This window comes from Mauremys reevesii, linkage group 16 (genome assembly GCF_016161935.1).
Source record: "Mauremys reevesii isolate NIE-2019 linkage group 16, ASM1616193v1, whole genome shotgun sequence".
Taxonomy (NCBI): Eukaryota; Metazoa; Chordata; order Testudines; family Geoemydidae; genus Mauremys; species Mauremys reevesii.
The window spans coordinates 24,542,489-24,561,456 of record NC_052638.1 but is presented as its reverse complement, the minus strand read 5'-3'; the positions used below and the strand labels follow the sequence as shown (position 1 = coordinate 24,561,456).

General features: G+C 41.1%; 1 protein-coding gene across 4 annotated transcripts in view; it reads left to right on the top strand.

The window, feature by feature from the left end:
• Positions 1–70: 70 nt before the first annotated feature.
• The window catches only part of LOC120384471 (neural-cadherin-like), a 137,619-nt gene continuing 118,721 nt past the window's right edge, over positions 71–18,968 (top strand). For 2 of the 4 annotated variants that reach the window (XM_039503237.1, XM_039503236.1), the window contains exons 1-3: positions 71–165; positions 2,438–2,498; positions 7,169–7,277. The gene's annotated coding sequence lies outside the window, so the exon portion shown is untranslated. Of the gene's footprint in view, positions 166–1,347; positions 1,514–1,740; positions 1,805–2,437; positions 2,499–7,168; positions 7,278–18,968 lie in introns of those variants that run through there. The other 2 variants (XM_039503239.1, XM_039503238.1) reach the window with 2 other exon arrangements.

The window sequence follows — 18,968 nt, the reverse complement described above, 5'->3', positions numbered from 1 at the left end:
GGGAATGGGCGCCGAGGGGAGGCGCTGGCAGGACCGGGCGGAGCGAGATGTTAGGGTGTGAGCGGGTGGGTCCTGCTTCCTACACGCCGCACCTCGGGCTGCTGGCTGGGGACTCCGCCTCACGCCTCGGACCGTCGTCACAGCCATGGGCGCTGCAGGGCCCAGGTGCGCGTTACCGGGCCTGCCCCCCCTTCAACCTTGTCCCCAAGCCTCGGCAGCCCAGCGCGGCCCTACCCCCGCTCTCCCTCCCAGCCACGCTGGCTGGCAGCGGCAAAGGGCAGGTCTCTGTGCCGGTTGGGGACCCCTCTGCGCGGCGTGATCTTCCCCGGGCCCGACGGGCTGATTGTGTTGATAGATTCCATCAAGGGCGGGGTGCACAGTGGCTGCGCCGTAGCGGCGGAGCTGGCCCCCTCAGTGATGCAGGTTGCCCTGGCTGGCTACTTGCATCCGTTTTTCTGACCGCTCTACAGCCAGTATGTGATTTGCTATATCCAGCGACTTTGGTATGTCTACACTAGAGAAATCGTTGTCTGTAGCGTCCCTGAGCTGAGTGAAGTGTACCTTGCACCCGCTTGGAGAAAGGCATTGGTGGGTTCATAGGGAGAGCCTAAGTGGATGAAGTTACTCCTGTAATTTGTAGGGGAAAGCCTCAAAGTCACAATTAGTCTCCATCCTCAGAACTGCCAGCTGTGAGAGCTGGTAGCTCACTCAGCTGATTAACTTCCTTATTTTGATGTCTGAGTCACCCCTCTGTCCCCACCAGCCCACGTCCCCTTCAGTATTGCCCCCCCTTTAGAGTCCCATACCACTTCAGAAATGCTCTCCCCGAGCCTCACTTCCACAACTGTGGGTCACTGGCTGACACTGCAATCTCTGCTGCCAATGCCATTTACACCCCTTCCCTGATAGTCTCCTCTCTAGGCAACCATGCTCCCACCATTATGCCCACTCTGACCATGGAACTCCACATCTATCTTTGGACTGCTGTGGATACTATACCTCAGCACCCAGTGGAGGGTAGGAAGAACTCAGCTGGTAGCTATGCTCCTAACAGCCCCTCAGCTACTAGGTGCTTCTCTTCTTCCAGCCCTAATAAGCCATGGAAAGCTGATAAATATACCAGCTCTCACCTGAGCTGGTGTAAGGTAGCACTTATATGAATTCAGAGTGGCTATTATGGACATACTCCACCTGGTGGTGGTGTAATCAGTGCTCCACAAAACACAAGTGATGATGCCTGACTGCTGGAGATCTCTAATTTGGCAAGAGCATTGTCTACACTGCCACTTTACAGCACTGAAACTTGCAGTGCTTGGGGTGTTTTTTCACATTCCTGAATGAGAAAGTTGCAGTGCTGTAAAGTGCCAGTGTAGACAAGCCCTAATTTGGGAATTATCATGGTCCAATTGCAGACCACATTTGGCACTAGATGTTATTCCATCTGAGATACCAGTTATCAAACAGGCAGCTCTTCAGGGACTGCAAGATTAATATTTCTATAGAAATTCAGGGGGTAATAATATAACAAAAATCAGTTATAAAAGGCATCAAATTGCTTGCTTTTTGGTGCTTTGAACCTGCAGTGGGTGCGAAAGCAATTAGTGGAGATCTTTTTGTTTGTTCCATTTCTTTGTAATTGTTACAGCAGGAGGGGCTGCTCATTATGACTAGCTGTGAAGGAGGAGAGAGGGAAAGGGAGAAAAAGCTTTGATTTTTCCTTTAGTGGAACTGGAGTCACTCACTCACATTCCTAACCTGCACAAGACCTGAAGTCCTGTGTCCATCCTCAGAATCAGCTTAGTGTGTACGGTTGATTTCCTATTGGTCCTGCTCTTGCTTCTTTGAATTTAAAACAAAAGTATTATCAGGAGGACACATTTCTGCTGATGATTTTAAGGAAGCTTTATTATCATCATGCTAACAGCAGAGGGAGCCCTCGCTCTACCAAAGCTCCTTTGTTGATCATTAAAATACAAAGCAACAAACACAATAATTGTTGTTTTTTGCTGTGCAGTATGTCCTTGCAGATGAAGCTTTAATCTATATCGTACATCTCTGCTGCTGTAAATTCATGCTCCATTATACCACCATATGCTTTGATTCACTCAAAGGAAGCTGCAGCAATCCTAACATTTTGTTTTGGCTTCATAGCTGTTTATACTGCATGTTTGATTGCATATTGTTTTCTCACACACTTAAAGGTTATGTCTTAATAAGTTGTTTTAAACAAGTTTATTAGCAATGAGCCTGCAGTTGATGAGTTTTTATGTCATGAAAAGGTATCGTTGCAATTACTGACAATTACACTATGAGTTTCAAGAGACAGAAGGAGAGTTTGGCCCATTAAAAAGAATCTGGAGGCATGAAGCACCGTGTTTTGGTTTTTATCTCATTGTTGTCTAGTGAGCTGTCTATTTGCTTTTTTGTGTATTTTTAGGTAATACATATTGATGCTGCTTCGATGCAAGCTGAACTGTTTCATAGCTGAAAGCATGAAGGTACAGAAGCAGGTTTTTCAGAATGATTCGCAGATTGATTGAGCTTCTCCATGATATCTGAATATTATAGTGGGGGATTTAAATTATTATTAAGTAAAATTAGTTCTTTAATCTTTTTACACACAGTAATAGGTCCACAGAGTCTTAAGTACCATTTTTGTAGATGAACAAAGGTTCAGTATTCCTGCTTTTCAAACTGCTCAGAGGTCTGGTTCTAAATCTTTCAGTACATTTTATGATTAACTATGTTTCTCCTACAAATGTCACTAATATATCCAGCCTACATTTTCAAAAGTAACTAATGATTTTGAATGCTTCGGTTTTTGTGTGTTCAACCTGAGGGATCTTAAAAAGCCCTGTTTTTAGAGGCTGGGTGCTCAGCTCTTTCTGGAAGGCAGGCCCCATGAAGATGGTTCAAGTGGAGCACCCCAAAATTGAGTGACTTTTTTTGAACATTTAGGCCTAACTGCTTGTGAACAGAGGAATCAAAAGGAAGAATATGGAATGTATCATAGTTGTCACAGAAGTGAAACAACATTTTGCAGATGTTGCGTGCTAGACTAAACATAAAGTCAAATTTCACACTCTGATACATAGGTGCAACTGTAAGTGAAGTCAGTGGGAGTTGCACCTGTGTAACTCTGGATGTAATTTGATTCACAAAGAGCATACATGTGTAACACTGACAGACCCTGGTATCTCTGGAGCTTAATGCATGAGCCTCTACTGCATGAGCTAAAAGACACATCTCTCTTAGCCAAGGCTACAGCAGACTCTTCAATTTCTAGCTGGTCTAGGTGCCACACCAAGCAGGCATGGGTTATATACTTCCCTTAGCTGAGGAAGTGTGTCCCGAGCTTCAAAGACTTCCTAGTTGATATCCTGGACGGGCTCCTATTTTTAACGCCAACAGATCCTAATTGGCAGCGTCATCAAATCTGGGACCTCGGGAGCTTAATGCATGAGCTTCTACTACATGAGCTAAAAGACACATCTCTCTGAGACCTGGTCTACACTAGGAGGGGGGATCGATCTAAGTTACGAAACTTCAGCTACGTGAATAAGATCTACTTACTGTGGTGTCTTCAGTCACTGTGGTAAGTTGACTGCTGACGCTCCTCCCTTGCTCCGGTGGAGTACCAGAGTCAACTGGAGAGCGCTCGGCAGTCGATTTATCACATCTTCACTAGACGCAATAAATCGACCTCTGCTGGATTGATCACTCCAGAGATAAGTGTAGACATGACCTTAGTCAAGGCTGTAGCAGACTCTTCAATCTCTAGACTAGCTGATCTAGGTGCTAGTAGAATGTGACAGAGTGCCACACCCAACAGGCGTGGGTTACACATGCTGTAAATGTAATGAACCATTTGTGACTATTATTTGAGTTAGCAGAAACAAATTTGGTAACTACCTCCAGTACTTTTATACCATCCTTAAGAAGATTCCTAAGGACCTTCAATATTTAAGAGTCTCAGGTGTCTACAAACTTTATATGGAACATCTTAAACATATTGGGCATGATTCACCAGTGCTTTAACCCACTTTCACATCAGTATTTCCATCAGTGGTTACGCTGATGTAAAACTGGAGTAACACAGTGGTGAATCCAACCCGATATCACTTACACTGTGCCTCATTCAATAACATGGGCCTGATTGTGAGCTCATGGTTTTAGAGTGGTGTAACTAAATTCACTTAAATGGAATTATTCCTGATTTACATCACTGTGAGATCAGACCCCATTTGTTTAACATGTCTTAGCATGTCAGGTAACTTTCACTATATGCCAAATAGCTTTTGCACTAGCACCCTTTATTTGTGCTTGGTGCAAAGACTGCTGAGGTTTATAAGCAAGTAAATATTCTAGGAATTTGACCAACCTTCAGAGGACAGAGAGTGGAGGAGTCAAGCACTAGAGAGAAAACAGTGAATGCGATGTCTTGAATGGCATGGGATCCTTTGGTCAGACTGGGTCTAGAAAGCTGTGATAGTCTCCCCTTTCATCCCACACCCTAGCTATTATCAGTTATTTACACTTTTCTTAAAGAAACCAAGACACTGAAGGGTTAAATATTTTATTCTAATATATATCTCTTTTTGTTATACCACACTGTCAAATATTTCATATTGCTGATGTTTATATATTATTTAGGCCTAATCTGTTTGAAAATTTCTAGGTACTATTGAACATGTGAGGAACTCTGATGTTCTAAGAAACTTGGCAGTTGCCACAGAGAAGCCTGAAATTCCTATTTATAGGCTGTTCGTCACTGTTACTCTTTTTTAAAACTAGTGTCTATGTACTGTTCCTGAAATTCTGATCCACGCAAAAATTAATCCCTAAAGTCTTCTAAGGGAATCTATTACTTACTTAATGATGAAAGGTTGTTGCTACTGTTACTAAAATAACATGTTTCACAGATATTACAAAATGTTCATTTAACAACATTTGAGAAAAATCACCAAGTTGAAATATTGCACTCTTTTAAATTGTGATTGTCTATCTGAGGAAGATGATCAACATCAATAGGTTGTCTATGCACTAAAGATATATTATCAATCTAGTATAATAACAGAAGAAGAGGACTTAACTGTGTATTTTGAAGAGGTGTCTAACTCCAGGAAATAGTTTTTGATTAGCAAAAGTTTCATTTCCAAGAACTGTGAGGTTTAATTTCAAACAGTAGGTGGCTCACAAAGACTTTTTCCTTCTATTCCTATAGTCTATCTTACACAAGTATTCACATGACCCTTATCCTTATAAAAGTACTACTATATTCTGTAACAATAGCCAAAAAATTGCAACAGCACTGTGGCAGGCTCCCGTGTTATGGCCTATTATGGCTCCATCCTGTAGTACTTTATTGATGGAGCATATAGAAGAATTCCTTGTTTCCTAACGAGACACTGCCAGTCATTTATGACCCAAAATAATGGTTTTCTAAAAACAATATTTTACAGAATTTAAAATAAATAGAAATAACTCCATGGTTTTCTCCTAAATTCCAGTAGAAACATTTTTGAACAAATAAACATGCTCTTGCAGTTTTGGCAACCTAACCATTGCAGAATTTTGCCATTTCATGAAAACCTACATATTAAATGGTCGAGAAATTAATTACAAACAAAAATAAAATTTACCAGTGCATTCAGCATTCATTCTGAGAGAAATTAAATAAAGTCACATAAATGAAATAAATTAGATTATTCATTTTCCTTCACTTTTAATAATCTATGGGGATATTTGTAACATAGGTAATGTGTTTTATTTAAAAAATATATATCATTAATCATTCAGCATTTGGTCACTGTTACTCATATCAGGCCTGATCCAAAGCCCATTGCAGTCAATGGAAAAATTTCCATTTTATTACATTTATGAGAAATTCTATTCAAGTCAATGGGGTAATTTGCAATGTAGGGTTCTACTCAACCTGAATAAAGGTAGCAGAATTGGGCCCTTAATGAGTATAATTTGGAAACATTAAAAATGAAATTGTTTTTTATATGTAATCAATTTCATTTTTAATGACAAATGCAAAATAAGGTATTAGAAATATTTTTTAAAAAAATTACTTAAAAATATTAAGGAAAATACTGTTTGAGGGTGTGAGGGATGGAATGTAAGGATCAGAAGGGGGAAGCTTTTATAGACTGGAAAAGAGAGAAGTGAGGAATGGAAAATCTAAACCAATTCTTTGTGAGTAGTTCCATGTTTTAAGTGATGTGTATATATATTGTAGGCTTTTCTGACTGCATCCCTCTTTGGGTTCAACACTGACCACCCTGAAATAATAATGAAAATTCTCAGATGCTTACCCTATTGATACCATCAGATCAGCATAGCTCATTTCAACACTTTTGTACTAGTTATACATTTAAGGCCTGACACAGAGCCCCTTGAAGTCAGTGAAAAGGTCCTATTGATTTCAGTGGGCCCTGGATCAGGATCTTAAGTCTTAAGCCAGCAAAACACTCAATGAATGAATATAAATAACTTTCTGCACCTGAGAAATCCCATTAAAATCAACATTAAAATTTGCTATCTTTGTGCTATCACTTGTAAAGCTCCACCATTATGGGCAAGGTGCCAATTGTTGCCAGTAGTATCATCCAAAATTCCCTTGAGCAGTATTTTAAATAAGAGACTGATATCACTCCATCTCCCCATCCTTTGACTGGTACCTGATTTTCTAATAAATATCTGCACTAAAACTGCTTTATCATGCGCACAGTTAAACAAAATTATAGTTTTAGAGCACCCGCTCCTCTTTACTTTGGCCCCAAAGCTTCTCTTTATATTGTTGTAGCTCATTCTCTGTCTGTCTATATGTCTTGGTCCTGTATGTGTGCGCATCAAGAGCAACTGTGGTTAATGAGCTGGTGCACAATAGGGTCAATAAAACATATGTGGTGTGCATTGTTAGCACATATATAAAAGTGATTAGCAACCTATAGATTAAAACAGAACTGGCTTTTAAATTTTTTTGGATCTTAATACTATCTATAATAACTCAGCAGTCTTCTGTAATAATATTGAATGTATCTGTAAAATTTCTACAAGCTGGATTTCAGAGTCACTTATTCATTGTGTTAATTAATGACAAATGTAGAATAAATTGTCTTGTGTTCCTTGCCTATGAATTTTTATTCTTACTTTATTTCAGATTCAAACCGGAATTTAATTTGAACAGAACATTATAACTGCATTAACACAGTCAAGAATCATCATTTTTAGACCAACTGAACAGGTTAAGCGACTCTGTGATAACAGAGGTGAGGGTTACCCTTGTTCATTATCTGTGTTTGCAGCTGAATATTGCATGTTCTGTTCTCAAGCACTGACATTCCTAAACTCCCATGTAAATCACTGAACCATAAATAATATGGGTTAGACAATCTAGGAATTTCTTACTGAGCTAAAGCAAAGCAAATGTGTAATTTGTAGTCACTAGTAGTATTGTTTTAAGTAACAAATTTAGATTTTCTCATTTTCACTAAAGCTGTTAATTTAAGGGTTTCAGCTTTCCTTCTAAATGAGATAGGGTAGTTTACCTTTGATCTCATGCAACTAAATTGCTGAATTAAAAAAAGATCTTAGATGCTACCTCTTTGGAATTTGACAATGGAGATGTTGAAGTGTGGATCTACCAAAATGCGATATGTAAAAAATGGCACATTCTTACTCAACTGATCTCCCTATATATACTGAATCATATCTGCCTAGTTTAGTGACAAAAAATAAGTTATTTTTTCTTTTACTCCTCTTCAGAAGTAACACAGCTCTGGGAGAGTGAACTAGATTCTATACCTTCTTTGGCCTGTTTAACAGAATTATAAGATTTACTTACTTATTGGAACTGCATCGGATATTGTTCTCCTTTCATGTAGGGACCTGTTCACATTGGCTGGATGAATTCAAAAAATGTGTTAGCTAACATGTTTTAACTAACATGTTTAAAATCCGTAGCATAGAAAGAGCAAGTTTTAAGTGAACCCCAGGCTTCAACTCAGCCAGCTAGTACATTCTAAAATTCAACTTGTTTACATTAGTATTTTAGAATGTGTAATCTGGAATACAGTGGAGGTGAGGAATGTTCGAAAAGAGGACATAGCATGTTTAACTGGGAATGGAATCCTCAGTCCCAGTCTGTAGCAGCCAGTGCTCATCTGCTGCACATCTGTTACCATGGCATATGTAGTAACATAAGCTGCTATTCCCCACAGCCATATGCATGTTTGTAGGACAAGAGATCTGTACAATATGTGGACCTACTGGCCACATTCTGCCCCACCATGCTTTTTCATGATATATAATGGCCTGCAGAATCTTCTTTGCTCCACCACTGCTTTTCATTCTCCCTGCCTGTGCAGCAGAACCACAGTAATTCTACGGGGCTACAGTTTTTGCTGTAACCCCTCCCCGGGCCTCAGGATTTCAGCCATAGAATTCAGTTCCTAAATTACAGGAGATTATTATAGCGGCTCTGACTAAGTCATTATATATAGTAATTTGAGTTCTTTTGGTGTTTTCATTACAATTATATTAATCCAGTTTTTATAGCTCAGCTAAATAACTTGCTTCAAAATGGAATTTGGCATACAATTTCTGAGCTCAAGAACAAAGAGTTGCTAAATATGTAGATGCTATATATAGGAAACTTCATCCATTCCTCACTCAGGCAAAACTTTCATTGAAGTCAATGGGAATTTTGACTAAGTAAGACTTAGTTGTGGGTGTAAATTTGGCTGTGTGTGTGTGTATTCAAAATGTTTGAGTATTTTTAACTTCTGAGGGCTATAAAATGGTAGTTAGCTAAGTTAAGATATGAATATACATTTGTATTACTCAAAAGCTGCTTTGATTTAAAACATGCAAATGAGCTAATTACTGTAAACCTGACATTTTCTAACGGTGTATGTGGGATTTTATTCTTCATTTTTCACTAAACCTGGATATTTGCAAAGATAATTGTTGTGTCATTCAGTATGACACACATGCTAATTCAGATCTACAGTACAAAGCACCTTCCCAAATAAGCACACACAAATGTTCAGCACTGTCACGTTGTTCAGAGTTATTTAAACAGCCATTAACTTCAAGAGAGAGTTGAAATAAATCTGAACTAATTACTGTTTTGTTTCCTTCTCTGGGAATTCAGGAAATTGGAAGCAACTAATGCTTGACGGCTGTTTGGCAGAAATTTTGAGCAGGTCTTTTTCTCATTGAAGCACACAGTACAGGATGTCTCAAGCTTTTGACCTGTCCAGCACAAATGTTGTCCTGCAGAATCATTTGTGTTCAGTGCTGTACAATGCAAAGGTGAAGTGGAGACTCCATTTTAATACTTCTCTCTGTATTTTCATGCAGATCATTGAGATAAGGAGCCAAACATTAACTCTACATGTTCACACCAAGCATTTTTTCCCCATTTTCGATTTCAGTCCAGTACACTACTTGAGTTGTATTAGTAATTATATTCTTTAACCATAAGCATGGAAGCTTAAAAGGAGAGCCATATTAAAGTTCTTGACTTGGAATAATTCATCATACATGACGCTCATACATGGCATAGATTTCTACCCATCTGTTAGAGCAGTGATTCTTAACTTATTTACCACTGTGGGCCACATATGCAGCTCTTTATGTGTGATGTGGGCTGCATCAACACAATAATGTACTAGCTGTATGGCCCTGAAGATGTCACATGGGCTGCAGTTATGTACTGATTGGGCCACAAGCAGCCCCTGGGCCACAGGTTGAGAACCACTGTGTTAGTGTCTCTACAGATTAGGTGATTGTCAGTTTTGTAAGGACAGAGTTTCCAAGCATAGATGGGCAGTCTGTGTAAAAGCTCAATTTTCCATTTCCATTTTCCTTATTACTTGCTATGTCACATTATTGTCACATGCTTCCATAGGCTTAATCTCAAACAATTGTACATTAACACATCAAACAAAGACTTTCTCTTGGCTTCCCCCTTTCATTCTGTATTACTGCTGGTCTATCTGCATATGGCAGTGGAAAGGCATATGCACCTTAGCCCGAAAGAGTTACAATAATCTATTAATAGTGTTGGTTGCTGAGAGACTCACTTGTTGTGACTGCAATTTTATGAAGTTTTATCTGTCTCACATGTGCACCTTTTTCATGCTGAAAGTAAATCATGTTTTTCTGGACAGAGAAGAAGCCATGCATTAAGATGTGTGTTTTTCATAATTTAAAATACTAGAGGAAGTCCTCTCTTAGAGCCTCTGTATTGGTTATACGTATCCTCATGACATTTGTAATCTCTTGTGAGGGTTTTTAGCAGGGGAAAGTGACATTACTTGTGTGTTCCAAATGACCCTCTCAAATGTAGTTCCTCAGCAGAGGTTCTTTACAGAGTGTCAAGGGTGCTATATGCCACAAGGATCAGCAAAACATGGTTCCTAGATACTAGAGTGATGGGAGCAATACAAATGGCATAGATAAGTTTATCCACAAGAGGCATAGTACTTAATTCAATGTTGATGAGTCGACAGGCAGTGTGGACACAGCGTTGTGTAAGTCGATTGAATTGGTCTTCAGGAGGCGTCCCACAATGCTCAGTTGTGGCCTCTCTGGTGAGAGCATTCAAATCCACTGCACAGCAGCCAGGTATACAGGAAACAGCCCCTCCCCTGTTAAAGCCCCAGGAACTTTGGAATTCCCATTTCCTGTATGATCAACATGGAGAGCGCGCCAGCCCAGCTGATCACGGTGACTCAATGCCCCAAAGGTTCTCCAGCCTGGAGTACACAGGAGGTAGTGAACCTTACTAGTCTGTGGGGAGAAAAATCTGTTCAGGCACAGCTCTGATCCAATAGAAGAAACACAGACATCTATCCAAAGATTGCATGAGGCATGGGGGACAAGGGCTACAGTAGGGACACGCAGCAGTGCTGCATGAAAATCAAAGAACTTTGGAGGCGTACCAGAAGACAAGGAGGGCGAACCGTAATTCTGATTCTGCACCAGAGACATGCCACTTCTACAATGAGCTGCATTTGATTCTTGATGGCAACCCCACCTCTACCCCCAAATGCTCTCATGGACACCCCCCATGAATCTGAGTCTCAGGCCACCTCACGCAATGACAAGATGGGCATTCTTGATGAGGAATGATTAGGTGCATTAGGAGGAGAAGAAAGGGAGACAGGCAAGTAGTGGATCCATTCTCCCTGAGAACCAGGAGCTGGTTTTATCCACAGAGCCTCACTGGTCGCAGGACAGCATGATGTCCAAGCGTGATGCTGGGGAAGGCACCTCTGTTGTGCATGAAGTTCCAATCAAATTGTAGGGGTTACATGCTCTTATATTTTATGTTTAATCTGAAGAAAAAGTGAGGTGCTGTGGGTATCTGCTTCCCAGTGGCTGCTCCAGCTACACAGAGGGTACTCCCTGGAAAAGACTGTTTATGTGCACGGGGATGCCCTGGCAATCCTCCATGGAGATCTCTAGGAAACTTTCATGGAGGTACTCTGCATCCTTTGCAGAAGGTTTCTGGGGAGGACTGCCTTATTTCTTCCACCACTGTAGGACACTTCCCCATGCCACTCCAATATTAACTCTGCTGGCATCATTGTGGTACACAGCCTAGCAGCATAAGGACCAGGTCTGTACCCAGACACTTGCAGCATCTGCTCCCCTGTCACCTTTGTTACCCTCAGGAGACTGATATCACATAGGAGAAATGGTGGAAGTTTTCATTACAAGTGCTCATACTGCAAACAATAGAGCATGTGATCCACTACCCCTGGTGACTTCCAGGTCCCTCAGCCACACTTTTCCTAACATGCTGGTGATTTGGTTGACAGGAATCGATGTTGACCTCAGATTCTGCAAGTCCGGGGCTACTACTACCAGCAGCATTAAGGGAAGGAGGGATGGACTTCCTGTGTTCTCTCATGGCCTCAACTCCTGACCCACCCACACCAAGTTGGACAAAGACAGCAATTTTGGAGGCTTAATGCAGATCCCTGGTCTCAAAGCAATGCCCATGTTTCTAGGGGGAGAGGGCACTGTCCACCTGCCCACCTGTGCTCCCAACATGGGTTTGCCACAAGTTGCAGAACAAGACCTGTCGCCCATGCCACAAGACCATACTCACCATGACTGGAACAGCAAACCAGTTCATTGAATAGCTAGGGATTCTGAGCATGTTCTGGCTTGCACTTGAGTGTAATACATGCCTTATAGTCTTCAGCACATCCTCCATACCAGCTGAGTGGCTTTTGCAGATTAGAAGGCGAAAAAAGAGGATGCATGATGACGTTCACTGAGATAACAAACACCTCTGACAGCTGAGATGGAGCTAAGAGCTTGGAGGATTTCATTGTCTGAAAAACTGGACATGGACCTGGAGAGCATCCCAGGAGCATGAGTATGTCATGCAGGAAGAGATGCTGCAGATTATGAAGGGCCAATCAGTTATGTTGAGACATCTGGCTGAGCTTCAGGAACAGCAGCTTGAGGCTAGACTTCCTCTGCAGCCCCTACAGAACTGTCTGCAAGCATTGCCCTGTTCCCAATCCCCCTCTCCCAAATGTTCCTGGAAGTGGTGGTGGTGGTGGGGAGGAGGTGCAATATCCCTTCCTCTCAACACCGGGGAAGGATATCAAGAACAAAAGGCGACAAATCAAAGACATTTGATGGTCAAGACTGCGGTACTTTGACAGACAAGCTGACATGGTTTCTCCCCTTAAATGTCCAAAGGCACATTCCACCACCGTTCTGCCCTTGCTCAGCCTGTTGTTGAACTGCTCCTTACTGCTGTCCAGGTGGCTGGTATATGGCTTCATAAGCCATGGGAGCAAGGGCTAGGCTGGGTCTCCCAGGATCACTATTGGCATTTCAACATAATCAGTGGTTATTTTGTGATCTGGAAAGAAAGTCCCTAATTGCAGCTTTCTGTGTTCGTAAAGATGCATGTCTCATGCACCTTTCCTAACCGTCCCATGTTGATGTGAGTGAAACACCATCTGTGATTCACCAGCACTTGCAAAACCATTTAAAAGTATCCCTGATGGTTTATGTACTCTTTGGCATGGTGATCTGGTACCAAGATAGGGATATGCATGTCATCTATCACCCCACTGCAGTTAGTAACCTCATCATTGCAAAACCATCCACTATGTCCTGCATGTTGCCCAGAGTCACGACCCTTTTAGCAGAATTTGATTAATGGCCTTACACACTTGGATCCCATCAGCTCTTACAGTGGATTTACCAACTCTGAATTGATTCCCCACTGACTGATAGCAGTCTGGCATTGCAAGCTCCAGAAAGCGATTGCCACTCGCTTCTCCACTGTCAGAACCAGTTTAATTTTAGTGTTGCTGTACTTCAAGGCTGGGATCCTACTGTGGATCCATAGCTGCATAATGATGTGATCCTACCAGTCAGTGCTTGTTTCCCGGGACCAAAAACGACACTCCACCTTGTTCAGCTGCTGCATGACTGCCAGTAGCTATCAGCAATTGTTTTGTTCTATGGCTTGCAGCAGGGCTGCTTGCATGACATCTCAATGTTCTGCGTGGCAGCTCCTGTCTTGGCTCTGGAAATACAGCAGGGTAAGGAACGAGGTGTTTGTAATGCTCACAACAAGAATGTACAGTCAAGCAGGGTCCATGCTTCTCGGGTTTCGAAAAAAAAGGCACGAGAACGTATGCGTTGTTTGTCATTGATATCAGGGGAGGGAGGGAGAGAAGAAACTGTATCATGGGAGACCAAAGCCATGTTCCTATTCCCTCCTATGACAATGTTTTGGTCCCATAAGGTGTTGCAAGCCCTTCCCAAAACCCCGTGTGGCTAGATGCACTGTGGGTTAGCTACCCAGGGTGCACTGCTCTGTGCATTGATGCAAGCACTGCTAGTGAGGATGTACTCCACTGACACAATGAGCATGGTATGGACACACACGACTGACTTAATTACTGTGGCAACTGGATGTCAACTTACATTAAATCAACTTAATTGTGCAGTGTAGACATGCTCTAAATGATCAAACAATACAGCCACACAAACTGGTTGCCTCTAACCTTTGCCCCAAAATCTCACACAATAAACCTCCTGATAATTGAAAGCCAGATTTCACAGATGTGTCCTGCACAGCATCCTAAATGTTTTCAATATTTTTATTTATAAATGCTAATTATGTCTCCAATGACCAGTACCTGGAAGGAGGTGTTAGTTTGCTCAAGTTAGCTCATCTATGAAAGTGGATTCAGAGGACTATCTATGGTTGGGTTATTCATTGTTTAACACTTTTTCATGGATAAAGTAACTTTACTGACCCTGGCTCTTATTACTGCCTCTTAGACATTTGATTTTGACCTGGACCAAAACAACACTTGACCACTTAAGAAAGGAGACCTGCGATGACATTCCTGTGCATAGATACTAGAGGGCTTGGGGAGGGCTTTAGGGATTGTAATAATAAAAGAAACACTATGTTTGGAATAGAAGCTCTTTTATCTCACATTATTAAAAGAGAACTAATTTAGTTTTGGTACAAAATTACTCATTACAATGATATTCAACAATTATTATATATATATTTTTTAACTCTAGCCCCCACAAATAAAAACATTTGCTGTGTCCCTGCAGTAGGACCTTGTGTGCTAGATCTGGTAGATCAATGATATACCCATTACAACTTCCTTAGGTCACTTTTGTCGTCCTTCATATGTTCATAGGTTTTTAAGGCCAACAGGGACCACTGAATAACAGAGCACACAGAATGTCATCCATTCAAACTATCAAGTTGAATAATTTGTGGTTGAACTAAAGCTAATAACTACAGGACAGCAAATAGGTCTGTGTTCTTAGCCTTCTCTTGATTTCTCTGCTGCTATTGCCCTTACAGGCTATAATGAAAAGACAGAAATTCTCTTTCTGTTTTCTTTTTTCTGGGTTCTCTGCCTCAGGGCTGGTCTACACTAGAGCGGGGGAATCAATCTAAGAGATCACTTCAGCAGAAAAGTGAAAAGTGTAGAAGAAGTAGTATCTTAGTCGATACCCTCTCCCTCACGATGCGGGATCGATGTCCATGGCTCCTGCTGGTGGAGTTCTGGAGTCGACAGGAGCGCGTTCAGGGATCGATATATCGCGTCTAGATGAGACGCAATATATCGATCTCCGAGAAATCGAGCGCTACCCGCCGATACGGCGGGTAGTCTAGATGTACCCACAAGTACAGCCAGTTCTTCAGGGTACTGCTCTGGCTCTGGCTTTATCATCGTTATAAGAGTGAGAAAAGGCTTATCTTCCCTGTGTTGGATTGAATCAGTCTGTAGATCATTCAACTACCCTCTGCACTCCACCTGAAGAGGTCATGCCCCGACCATTGAAAATAATCTCTCATTAGTCCCCTGTCTGCCCAGCTCCTTGTTTTGCCTTATATGTGATATTCCAGGACAAAACATAATATGATCCTCTTTACATCCTTAGGATGCTAGGAAATACATTACGTTCCAAATTCTGCTGTTGTTACTTGAGCAACTCTTCTGTTGAAGTCACTAGGGCCTAGATCCTCAAAGGTACTTAAGTGCCTACCTCCCATTGAAATCAACTAAATACCTTTTAGGATCTGTGCCTGGGACTCTTGCTTGAGCAATGTGTGCAGAATTTAGCTGTTTTTTTCAGAAGATTCCTAAATTATCTACTATCACTTTGGCCTTTATCTTCTTTCTTTTTAGATATGTTACAACGTGACCTTAATGCATCAAAGAAAGGAAATATGTAGGCCGTCTAAGCAGTAATTCTCTGGTTTCTAAATGTACACAAATATTACATAAATGGAGTTGTCTTGATTTCATTTCCGAGAACACAGATGCATCTCAATTTAAATCCATTAGTCTCATTTCATTCCTATTTAGGACATTTGTTCTTTTCCTCTTTGGTCTCCCTTAACCTAGTTAATCTCATCATCCTTCCTTCTTCTCAATAAACACTTTAAAGTAGAATCAGAGATTGCTCATTGCACTCTTTGTCATGTAAATTCATCCTGTCTGTACTTCAGTCATGGCATTTCATCAGCAGGCTTCACTATGGGAAATCAATGAGTATATCTATGAAACTTATAGTACCCTCACTGTGAGAAAATATCTTTAGCTTTGGCTATAAAGCTTATGTGGAATTGATTATATCCTTCAGAAGCAGGAAAAGGGGATGCATGCGTGCTGGTGCTAGTAGTTGCAGTGGTACAGTTGTGCACTTCTCAATATACTGCCCAGCATGTGCTCATGAAAAACTTGAGCATACAATATTTTCTTGGATAGGAGAGATATATGACATTTCTGGTAATTTATGATTAATAGACCAGAGTTTGGAATTCACAGGGACATGAAGGCAAATTTATTCTTTTGCGAGGAGTATAGGAGGCCATAAATTAACTTAAGGGAAAACAAGTTAACAGCAAACTTTTACTAGCTCACAAGTTACCTCTGCAAGATCTTTTTTTCCCTAAGGTGCAAACTCCAGCTGTACTGAATGACAAGTGGTGACTTCTACAAAATGTGCAAGCAATATAATTTGAATGATGAAACACAGTAGTACTTATTACATTGCCTCAAAAATATTCTTGCTTCCCTAAATATGTTGACATGTCAAAAAATTACAGCATTGATGTACTGTAAAATATAGCTAAATTTGTAATTGAATGCTTGTCAATGTTAATACAGGAATTACAGTGAAATAGTTTTTTTAAAAGACAAAGGAGAAATATTTTTAAAAGAGTAGCTCCCCATAGTACAAAACAATACATGCAATGTGGAGTCAAACAAAATGAGGCTGACTTTGCAAGTAATTTTGGCCATTTGCTGTCCCAGAGGTAGGACATGTTGTTCTGACTTAAGTGGTAAGTAGGACTTGGGCTGTCCTATCTTTCTGTGCAGGGCTGAATTTAACCCATTAGTAAATTAATCCTCACAGTATCCTGATGAGTTAGGTCCATATTATTATCCCCATTTTTAAGATGGAGAAATTGATGCACAGGCAGTTTAAGTGACTTGTCCAAACTCACACAGCAAGTTGGTGGCAGAATAAACTATGAATAAACCTCAGATCTTCTGCCTCTCCATCTTGTGCTTTAAATACTGGACCAGGCTCTTTCCTAATAAATATTTTATTGTTTTCTGTATTTTGCTCGCTGACTTGCTTTCGGTGAGCTCATGCAGTGTCTCTATTAGTATATCAGTTCGGTCCAGGCATCCTGTCTCAGGAGAAAAGACTAGCACTTCTTGACATGATTGACTTGATACATAATGGACATTTTGATCTTTTTCCCTCTGTCCTCCAGGGTCCCCTAATTAAGAAGGGTAAAGCAGCTAATCAGCCAAAAAATATAAGATTGTCCCAAACATACATCTGCTGCTACAGTAACTTATACTCTTTATTTGTCTTCTGTGACTGTGATATCATATTATGACTGGCCAATCAGCAGGTGACACCTTGGAACAAATTACAAACAATAGGAATGTGGGCTGCATCAAGCAGGGAAAAGCTGAAGTGCAATTTAAAATGCCAGGAAACCAGATGGGCAGAGATAGATAACTTTAGCACAGGGGTTAACAGTAGCTAGACACAGGGAGTGAAACCTTGGGTGTGTTGAAATGAGTGGCAAAAATTCCATTGATTTCAACGGGGTCAGGATTTCATCCTAAAGGCTGTTGGCGGAGACACATTTTTCATGTGTCTGTTAAAGGTGTATTGTCAGTCAGTTCTAAGAACCCTCTCCAATCTTTGAATATCACCACCTGCTCAGTGAATTCTGAGTTCTGTAAATAGCCTCATTGATAAGAAACCTCTTTCACAAAGAGTTTGTCTTCATGTTCTGCAAAAGAAGGCCAGAGTCAAATGTAACATGGATGAGCCAGAATTTTGGAATAAACATTCATTTATACCTCTATTGATATTTCCTAATTTTTGGCACCTTGGGTATCAGACCAGAAGCTTGCTCTATTAAAGTTCCAGTGAATAGTCAAACCAAGGCACTTTGTGCATGAAATGGAGTGCTGGGCAGAGAAAGATAATTCAATTTCATGGAGAGTTTTGATATTTTGAAATTTGGTTTTATTCCAATTAGGAATAAACACCAAAAATTAGAAAATCACCACCAAAAGGAATGGAGCCACAGACCCTGGGAGCCCCCTTGACGCTAAAGCAGTCCACCTGGGAGGCTACCCTGGAGCCTAAAAGCCTTGGTGTCCCATACTCCTGGAGGAATTCTGCATCACTGTGTATGCGCAGAATTCATGTCTCCTGCAGATTTCTTTGCTTCCCCTCAGAAAAATGACTTCTGATGGGGAAGCAAAGGGAAGCCGCAAGAGTGGTCATGTGCCCTTCCCCAGCAGCACAGGCAGGTTGGTTTGGGCACCCGGAGTAGTCACTAGAGATGTAACTCACCATCCAAAGGGGGTGGGGCTGTGCAGTCATGTGTGTGTGTGAGAGAGAGACACTCTGTCCCTCTCACTCACTATTGTAGCACTCTTGGCCTGGAGGGGCAGGGCTTCGGGGTAGGAAGGCATGGGACAGGCACTGTCCCCTCAGGCAGAGCAGAATGTATCAGCCTGCCTGCTTAGTGAATTGTTCCCATTCTCTTTGTGAATTCCCCCCTGAGTATAAAACAGGTGTAAACGTTTTAAGGCTCCTTTAAATTGTCAGAGTGGTGTAAAGGACAGTATGGCCTTATAAATGCGTATGGTGCTTTAGTGATTAGAATTGTTTTGGACTAAAGTTTTGGACTGAAAAAATGTCCTATCAGAATGTGCTCCATGAACTGTTTGCTATTGTCCTTTCTGGAGATGGTCAGTAGGCAATATAAATTGTGAGTTTGATTTCCCAGCCTTCACTTGCTCTTCAGTTGCCTATGATGTAACACTGATGCAACATATGGCTGCATTTATTTGTTGACTAATAACTAGAAATAAAGGGTCAAACCTAGT